Consider the following 10,539-nt stretch of genomic DNA (forward strand, 5'->3'; position numbering starts at 1 on the left):
ATCTTGATGACGTACGTCACTTTATCTAGTTATATTATTTAAAATTCTGTCTCTGGTAGTTCTGACATCTGGGTCAGATCCAAGTCGGCTTCTGTTGATCGCTTTGTCTTCTTGGCAGGGTGTTTTGTTTTTCTTTGCTTTTTCACTTTCACCTAACAGTGTTTGAAAGCTGGTTATCTAGGGTAGAACAGTAGAGACTGAAGTAGATATTATTCATGCCCAGAAATGGCATATCTTTTATTTTGTTAGTCTTTCCATGTGGGAGGTTGATCCATCTCATGAGTACTTGAACTGGGCTTGGTTAGGGTTAGGGTTATCATCAGTGTACCACAGACTTAGCTCCTGTCTTAGTCTTAGTTTTAACTTGTGCTTAGAATGATGGCTGGTTTTCAGAGAAGGTTCCTCAATGTCTGCTCAAGTCTCAAGTTTAAGTTTTTCCATTGTGACTGCACTTGAGGGAGCATCAGTCTCCATAGTCTCCCTTCTCCCAGCTGTACACTGATGTTACTTGCTGCTCAGTGCCTGGTAGCCTCATGGTAAGCTGAGCAGGTATTCTTCTCAGGAAGGAGCTGTGTCTCTGTGCCCCAAGGATGGGGTCATCTCAGATCCTGCCCCTCTTTCTTAGGTAGGAGACTTTTAAGAGTTTGGTCCAGGGTGTTTTCTTGCCCCTACTCCAGGGCTAGAGGGTATTTTTGTGTTCTCTTCTCTCAGCTGCAATGGGTCTTAACCTTGGCTGGGGGCAACAGGGTTTACTGACATTCTCCGGAAAATGAAGACTTTTGTTCCTGAAGGGAGATAAAGGTGGAGTATCCAGGTGGGCCTTTGCATTTTTCTACAGTGGCTCTATTCCATCACAAGAGAGGTTTTCTCTGATTCTCGACGGCAGCTTTATTGACATTTTGGATTGGATAGTTCTTTGTTGTAGGGAGTTATTCTATGTATTGCAAAATGTTTAGTAACTACTGGGCACCAGTAGCCTCCTTCCAGGTATGGAAATAAAATTGTCTCCAGACATTGCCAGATTTCCTCTTGGAGGTATAATTGCCCCCTAATTAGAACCACTGCTCTGAACTCTCACCTTGCACCCACTTTTCTCCTGAGAACCCAGGAGGTCCATGGAGAAGAGCCTGTGAACATTTGTGAATTACCCTTGTGTCTGAAGATCCCACAAGTTCTATATTCTCACACTAGGTGACATTCAGACCTGGTTAACAATTTCAGAAGTTTGTTAAAAATGTTTAGCTGAATTCTCCTTACTGGCTTCTAAGGGGTTCCGTGTCTGCTCCAATAAGCAAGTGCTTGCAGGCTGTTACTCCTTAGAGGCATTGGTCTTTCCTTAGATTTTGGATTAGTTGGTTATGCTGTGACTTCAGCTGCCTGGCGGGTTTCATAAAAGTTGTGAATTTACAGACATTCAGGATTTTTTTTGCTTTATGTTTGGCAACAACACCCTTTCCAGCTTTCTATACCTTAAGTGGAAGCCGGAAGTCTGGCATATATAATTTAAAAATTTTCTCAACTATTATGCAGAGAAATTGGAGACTTTCAGAGGTTAAGCAACTTCCGCATGTGCAAGAGATTTGCACCAGTGTCTTTCTAGCTGTAAACACAAGTTTATTCCACCGTGTTATTCTGACTCTTTACTTAAGTGATAGTGTGTTAGGTTTAACTAGTGACCTTCCCAGGTAGGTTTTATATTCCCCTTTTAATTTATGCTCTAATATAGATTTAGATTGTAGTACAGAAAACTACTGGGCAGAATGAGAGAGGAGTACTAGTAGATCAGTTTGTTATTATGGGTGTCAGCCTACTCTCATGTCTCTCCCAGAGGTATCAAATTCAGATGTCTGTAGAGGCCAGGCAAGAAATATAAATGAGTGAAGTGTGCTGGGTCTGTGATCACTATCATTTTCCTTGACACTTGTGGCTTTACTTTTGAGAGTGGCAGGGATACAGAGAAATATTTCATTATAAGAAAAACGGCAGAGCAAGCAGAATGATATGTGAGTACTCTGTCTCTCTCTCTGCCTAAGGACTGGTAGAATTTATTTGACCTTCCCCCCTTTTTTTTTAGATTGAGGCATGTTGTGACAGTTCCTGGGCACTGTCTACTGTTTTAAAAAGTCACCCATTAAAGTTACCTGTCTGCTCCTGAGATCATTTCCTTCAACATTAAATATTTGCCAAGCACCCACCACTTGCCAGGCTCTATTCTAGGCTCTGAGGATGCAGCAATGAAGTCAGCAAGACTTGCCTTTATGGAGCTTACATTTTGGTTTGTGGTCTGCAACAGGGAGAGCGGGGACCCTAGACGTTAATAACACTGCCTAAAGAGCATGCTGCCACCACGCACCATCGATGTTGCCGAATTTTTTAATTTTCCAAGAGAAGCCAGAAGTCGGATTTTGACTGCAATTTTCTTATTTTAAAATATTGGCTCAATATGTTTTAAATTACTGTGGAGGTCAAACAAAACATGTTTGCAGACAGAATCTGGCTTGCGACCTCTGTCTAACACCATTTTTGCCCTTGCTGGTCTGCTTGAGAAGAAAAATGCAATGGAATGACAGCTGTAGCCATGCTAATTCCCTTCTCTGGAAGCAATGAACCAGTTGTCAGAGATTTGGCAATGCCAGGATTTAATTTGCAATACAAGGTCAACAATTTCAGTGAAAGCCATTTTAAGATCAGCCTTAAAACAAACCAAAAAAAAAAGTGACTGTACAAATTAGATTTTTAGTGATTATTAACCTGGGCCCGACAGGATATGGTCAACGGGTTACTTGCAAGCAGGTTACATTGCAGTTATCAACCTGCTTGCAAGTTTGAGGCCAGATTTTAAAACGTGATTCCTATTGTAGGCTGCTTGAATTTCAACAAACATGCTACTCCGTGGTCCAAAGTTGTAGCCAGAGTGAAAATTCCATAATGGTGCTCATTAGTTCATTAACTGTTCCTGAAAAGCCAAAAACAAGGTTTGGCTTGATAAATTGATAGCGTTTATAACTGTTATTTTTCTTTTCTTTCTTTTTTCTTTTCTAATGAAAAGAACGCTACTTTGGACTTTCTTGACAATATAGGTCATACAGATAGTTTGGCAAATATATCAGTTTTCCGATTGGCTCCATCTTTTGCGAGTTATACCAGTGATAGGTTTTTAGGGGGTGTGGTGGCTGTTCGTAACGCACTAATTTATTGAAATTATGATTTGCTGACAGATTCTACCCATTGTTCTCTGAACTTATTATTCTCATTTTCTTCGCCCCTCTGTGCTCATAGCTCTTCTCCGTCCATCTTTTTCTATCTGTCTCCTAATCCTGCCCACTCCTCAGACTTCACTCTGCTGTCCGTGTGTCCTTCTCACCGATCTGGCCTCTGGCACTGGCCTTACACCTATTTTCTTCATCTACTTGTCGCAACTTTTAGTAATTGGGTCATATTTTACTTTTTAGCAGTTCTTTCCTACTTTGGAGGCCTTCAAATTAAATTCCCAGGAATTGCACTGGGAGCACACATTCAGGTATCAATGTTTAGGCCAGAACCAATACATTGCCCACGTCTCTTTATGCCCTACAGCCAGGTCACATGCTCTCTGATTCTTCTACAGCTCACGGTGGCTCGATTCTTCTTTTTTTTTTTTTAACATCTTTATTGGAGTATAATTGCTTTACCATGGTGTGTTAGTTTCTGCTTTATAACAAAGTGAATCAGTTATACCTATACATATATCTCCATATCCCCTCCCTCTTGCGTCTCCCTCCCACCCTCCCTATCCCACCCCTCTAGGTGGACACAAAGCACCGAGCTGATCTCCCTGTGCTATGTGGCTACTTCCCACTAGCCATCTATTTTACATTTGGTAGCGCATATATGTCCATGCCACTCTCTCATTCGTCCCAGCTTGCCCGTCCCCTTCCCCGCATCCTCAAGTCCGTTCTCTACATCTGCGTCTTTATTCCTGTCCTGCCCAGAGGTTCTTCAGAACCAGTTTTTAAAAAAATTTAGATTCCATATATATGCATTAGCATATGATATTTGTTTTTCTCTTTCTGACTTACTTCACTCAGTATGACAGATTCTAGGTCCATCCACCTCCCTGCAAATAACTCTATTTCATTTCTTTTTATGGCTGAGTAATATTCCATTGTATCTATGTGCCACATCTTCTTTATCCATTCATCTATCAATGGACTTAGGTTGCTTCCATGTCCTGGCTATTGTAAATAGAGCTGCAATGAACATTGTGATACATGACTCTTTTTGAATTATGGTTTTCTCAGGTTATATGTCCAGTAGTGGGATTGCTGGGTGGTATGGTAGTTCTATTTTTAGTTTTTTAAGGAACCTCCATACTGTTTTCCATAGTGGCTGTATCAATTTACATTCCCACCAACAGTGCAAGAAGGTTCCCTTTTCTCCACACCCTCTCCAGTATTTATTGTTTGTAGATTTTTGATGATGGCCATTCTGACTGGTGTGAGGTGATACCTCATTGTAGTTTTGATTTGCCTTTCTCTAATGATTAGTGATGTTGAGCATTCTTTCATGTGTTTGTTGGCTATCTGTATATCTTCTTTGGAGAAATGCCTATTTAGGTCTTCTGCCCATTGTTGGATTGGGTTGTTTTTTTGATATTGAGTTGCATGAGCTGCTTGTAAATTTTGGAGGTTAATCCTTTGTCAGTTGCTTCATTTGCAAATATTTTCTCCCATTCTGAGGGTTGTCTTTTCATCTTGTTTATGGTTTCCTTTGTTGTGCAAACTATCAAAAGTTAAATACAAAGAAAAAATATTAAAAGCAGCACGGGAAAAACAACAAAAAACACACAAGGGAATCCCCATAAGGTTAACAGCTGATATTTCAGCAGAAACTCTGAGAGCCAGATGGGAGTGGCAGGACATATTTAAAGTGATGAAAGGGAAAAACCTACAACCAAGATTACTCTACCCAGCAAGGATCTCATTCAGATTTGATGGAGAAATTAAAACCTTTACAGACAAGCAAAAGCTAAGAGAGTTCAGCACCACCAAACCAGCTTTACAACAAATGCTAAAGGAAATTTTCTAGGCAGGAAACACAAGAGAAGAAAAAGACCTACAGTAACAAACCCAAAACAATTAAGAAAATGGTAATAGGAACATACATATTGATAATTACCTTAAAGGTAAGTGGATGAAATGCTCCAGCCAAAAGACATAGACTAGCTGAATGGATACAAAAACAAGATCTGTATATATGCTGTCTACAAGAGACCCACTTCAGACCCAGGGACACATACAGACTGAAAGTGAGGGGATGGAAAAAGATATTCCATGCAAATGTAAATCAAAAGAACGCTGGAGTAGCAATTCTCATATCACACAAAATAGACTTTAAAATAAAGACTATTACAAGAGACAAGGAAGGACAGTACATAATGATCAATCCAAGAAGAAGATATGATAATTGTAAATATTTATGCACCCAACATAGGGGCACATCAATACATAAAGCAAGTGCTAACTGCCATAAAAGGGGAAATCGACAGTAACACAATCATAGTAGGGGACTTTAACACCCCACTTTGATCGATTATTCTTTATTACCTCTGTTTGGCAGGCTGTCTCTCAGTTGTAAGGCATATGACTACAAACCCCAAATTCCAGCTCATGGAGACTTGGAGAGTGACATTCCTTATTGCAAATGATACTTGATCTAAGCTCCCAGAGATTCCAAGCAGGGAGGGAACTTCTGCCACACCTTTTACTCATGAGACCAAGGAATACTCGGTTTTACTTCTCTAGTGATACCTGCTTTTAAAATGATACACCACTTGGTTCTATCAAAGTATTTTCTGGATTCAACTACATGCTTTCTATGAGAAAATGAAGGGATCGTGATCTTATTTCACAGCTGTACTCAGTCTTACTGTACCAGTATTGCATTCTGAATACTGGTGCAGAAAGATGTTTAAAATGCAGCCTTCTGTGAAGGGAGAGAAGTGGTCTGCCTCATTTGGAACTCTCCTGAGCACTGTATTGATGTGAATAGAGCCAACCTGTGCTTCTTGGCTTGCATGTTTTGAATTCTATGTCTCCAAATAAATTTATGATGAGAAAAACATGACCAACTTTACAAATTACAAACATTTTAAAGACAAATATTAACTGTTAGATTGATACCAAATTCAAGGAAACAAAAGAAAACAGATTTCCACTTCACGTTCATTCCCAGTAACAGATGTTTTTGAATTCCTCTTCAGTCACTGTGCCATGGAAAAAACAAGCAAGTTGAACTTCAATTTCTGTTACTTGACTAAAATTTTCTCATTTTGATGTCAGTTTTTTCTTTTAAATAATTTTACACGTATTTCCCTTATTTTAGGAAGTAATCGATATACCCTTTGCATCTTTCATGTCGCTCTTACATAAAAAAGAGTTTTAAAATTAACACTAAAAGGACTGAAATCTTTCCTTTTGCAACATTGATTGCCATGTAAGAGCTCACTTGCCCTTTGTAGAGTGACTTTTTAAAACTATGACTGAGACCTCTGAATAAAAAAAAATATGTCATATATATCATTCATACACGATGTACTTTGTTTTACTGCCAAATACTGATAACCATTTCAAAAGGGCAAATTCCAAGTTTAAAAGGCTCTTTTGATGACTATTTACAGTAATCTAATAAATGCTGGGACTATCACTCATTTCCCATTTATTATAATCATCTGGCCCCGGATTGTATTCTAGTGTAGTATTTTTATCAATTGAAATAATATCAAATGGAATAGCTTACAGATTGAATTTGATAATTTATTGCGTGATTCTAGGAGTTTTATGAGTGCTACAAACACATTTCCTTTGGTGAAGTGTGTGTGTTCCATATCTTTGCTGGATAATGTTCTCAGGATTTAATCTGCTTGGTACCTAAGTACACATATCTACCATTGACTTTATCAGATATTATCTACTATGACAGTCGCAGAACGAGATTCTAATTTTTAAAAAGAGAAATATAAAAGCTACCAAAAGCATGTGACAGGAAGTTTTCATCATAAACTTCAGTGCAGTCTGTACTGGCCACATTTTAGGCGTAAACACGGGAAGTATAGGCTGTCTAGATGAAGTTTGAACTTTCCCTACAGATCACTTTTGTAAAACATCTCGTGACGATTTGCCAGCTCTCAGTTTATTAGGCTAAGCTAAGCAAACAAGAACAACAATGAAAGCAAGTTACCATCTGTATAGCATGGCGATCTATACTCAATATTTTGTAATAACCTATAAGAGAAAAGAATCTGAAAAGGAATATGTATAATTGAATCACTGTGCTGTACACTGGAAACTAACATGACATTGTAAATCAACTATACTTCAATAAAGTTTAAAAAAAATTAAAAAAAAGGCACCAAATCAAATCCTATTGACTTTATACTGAGATTTTGGGGGACCATTGAGAAGTATCATAGCTCTATCTCTCCTACTCCAAATTACTTAATATGTCTTAAAATGGGACCAATTTATTCTAGTTTTCAACTGTTTTTCTTTTTTAGAGGAACTTGACTTAAATCTGTGCATTGCCAAGGGCAAGAAGCCGAGAACATGGATAGACAGGTAAGACTGATAAAACAGTAGTCCCTTCTTTGATTTTTATTTTTTTCTTTAAAAGCAGCCTTTTAAGCTTTATTTTTCATAATATTATCTGTGGAGGGAAAGTACAGAAGTGAGCAGAAATGTAGTCTCTTTTGCAGCACTTACGAATAAAGAGGATGATTAGCGAGTGTAGCAGACAATGTAATAGCAAAAGAGTCTCTAGAAGTTAAAAGTGCCTTCAGAATTTCCAAGGATTCCCATAATCCATAGTAGGGCTTCACTGTGCCTGTCCACTGTTCTATTTTTGATTAGATTTATAAACACAGCACCACATATTTTCATGTGGCTTATCGCCCAGGGGCAGAATTAGATTGACTGCACTGAAACTGTGAGGCCTGTGAGTTTTGGGCAAGGGCTAGAGTGAAATAAGTAGTGTAATTGTTTTTGTGGAGTGACCGTGGGACCTCCTCTGTTCTGAATTACACATGGCTCAACCCTTTGACCTAACCAGACTCGGCAGTGGCTGGCGGAGCTCCTGAAGCTGTGCTGAAAGGGTCCATCACTGACAAGTTGGAAGGTTCTCTGTCAGGCGAGGTGCGGGCCAACAATCATTAAACTAGAGTAATTACCAGCGAGACCACGTCTGTGAACACCTCAACTTCATTTAACCCGTCATGATGATTTCAACAGGAAGTGCCAATGTGAGAAATTTGTGGAATCCAAATGTAGCATGGGCCCTTTGATTAACAGAAGATATATAAATATAATTTACTAAATTTTGGATCATCTTCAAGGATGTTTTGCCAAATTATTCAAACATTATTATGATGATTTTTAATTCAGTTCATAGTTAAATGACATTTAATTTTTTTAAAAAGAATATGCAATTTTATATTTTTTGAGTGTTATTCTTCTACTCTGGGAACTCTAAAAGATGAAAATGCAGAGGTCCTTATCAGATCATTTACAGAAGAAAAAACACTATAATACCCTATAAGCCCTCCCAATAAAGTTGCATTCAGCCCTACCCAGTCTTATTCTCATTAGCAGTGAAGAGTGTGCTCCCCACGTAATCTAACATGGAATGCTTAGAGCAGACAGGTGCAAATTGCAAGCTGTTTCACTTTGGCTGTTATCCCTTAAATCGACAAAGTAATAGACTGGGAGAACAAAAAGAGTTCCAGCTCAAGCCGAATAAATGAAAGTCTTAACAGGGACACACCAGCTGGCTAGGAGAATTCAATGTCGTGGACACTAAATGTTACCTTTATGCCACTTGCCAAGGAAGACGGCTTCAATGACGCCCCCTACCTTTTATTATTGAGGTGATGTTGCTTCCAAACCGTATTTTGCTTTATTGTAAAGGCAACACGATGGCCGAAGTGGGGGAGAACAGAAGCCAACATACCTGTTCCTGTTTACCATCATTACACTCCTCGCAGCAATTCAGGCATGATTGGGTTCCTGGAGGTGGACCAGATTGACAGTATTTCTATCTGTGCCTTTTTTTTTTTTTTTTTTTTTTTGGCTGATCCTAGCAAAGCCCCAGAGCAGTGAAACAACAAAAACAATCACCACCACCCCTCCTCCCCAACACGATGGCGCTACTGAGCTAGTTGGCCGAAGAAAAAAAACAACAGTGGTTCATGTTAGGAACACCTAAATTAATTTCGTGGAAGAGACATGCCATGCCAGGCTACGTAGGAATCTAAGGTATGCATCTCTGAAAAGGGACCCTGAGTCTGTCATTCCAAAGTTGCTTCTTCCCATGACTCCCCGGTACGCCCTGGAACCGCTGTCTGGAAGAAGGAACTTTAACTTTGGCTCTGAGGCCGCTGAGCGGGTCTGACTGCGGGGTCCTCTGCGCACGTGAAGGAGGGCGAAGACCCCAGAGCCGGCCTTGTTTACAGCCAGACGGGAGAAAACATCCAGACACAGATGCGGGCTGACGGTTTCATGAAGCACAATCGGTTGATCCCAGATGCAATCTGACTGCCCTGAACTGAGCGATGAGCTGTGCAGTATGCAGAATTCACTCTCTTGCTGGTCTGTGCCCACCAGGCCTGGAGCCGCGCTGCCCGCGCCCCTCGGCCGTGGCTGTGAGGGCAGCCAGAGCTGGGCGCTGCACCCGGGGACCCGATGCCTCCTGACGACAAATCACATTCTTTTACAAACTTCCTAGGTTTTGGTTGTCGCGGGTTAGAAATGATTTTGTTGCTGTGGCGCACGTTTGTTACTCGATCGTTGATTTCCTTTCGAGTTGAGCGAGTCGGCATCAAAAGATATTTGCTGCTTTTTAATGCAAAGGAAAATATCATCGAAAACACTGTCAGTTCTTACAAATTTCAGGCAGTTTTTTTCCCCCTTTGTTCAGATCACAAAGTATTACTTATTTTCTTCTACACTCTATCATGTACTTATATTTAATAGAAGAACCTTCCCAAAACTTCAGGGAAAGACCTGTAAGACAAATAGATTTATCACTAAGCACACATATAAATGTGTTGCTAGAAACCGGTCATTTTGATTTTAAAGTTAGAGTATATTATATCAGTTAAATAGAAACGTGAAGGAAAAAAGCCATGAGGAATATCCATAGTAGCATTAGTTAAGACTTCTATGTATTTTGCTTTCTTTTTTCAGAACTAAATAGATAACAATGAGAAGCAGGAAGATACTAGGGAATAAATTTTGTTTCTTTAATTTAATTTCTGGGATACAATCCGGATACTTAACACATTAATGTGAACTTATTAAAAATAATAACACATGAGTATGCCAACTTATCAAGTGGTAATGAATGAAGGAATTGATGTAAAATGTAACCGAAGGATTATTTAGTATGAGCGAAAGAGATAAAATCTCATCAAGAAAGAGAGAACCTAAATTGAGAAGAGGGTGGAGGAAAATGCAATTTACACCACTTAAAGGTGCCCATGTGTAAAGGAGAGAAAAGAGTGAGGAA

The sequence above is a fragment of the Phocoena sinus genome, chromosome 11 (genome assembly GCF_008692025.1).
Source record: "Phocoena sinus isolate mPhoSin1 chromosome 11, mPhoSin1.pri, whole genome shotgun sequence".
Taxonomy (NCBI): Eukaryota; Metazoa; Chordata; class Mammalia; order Artiodactyla; family Phocoenidae; genus Phocoena; species Phocoena sinus.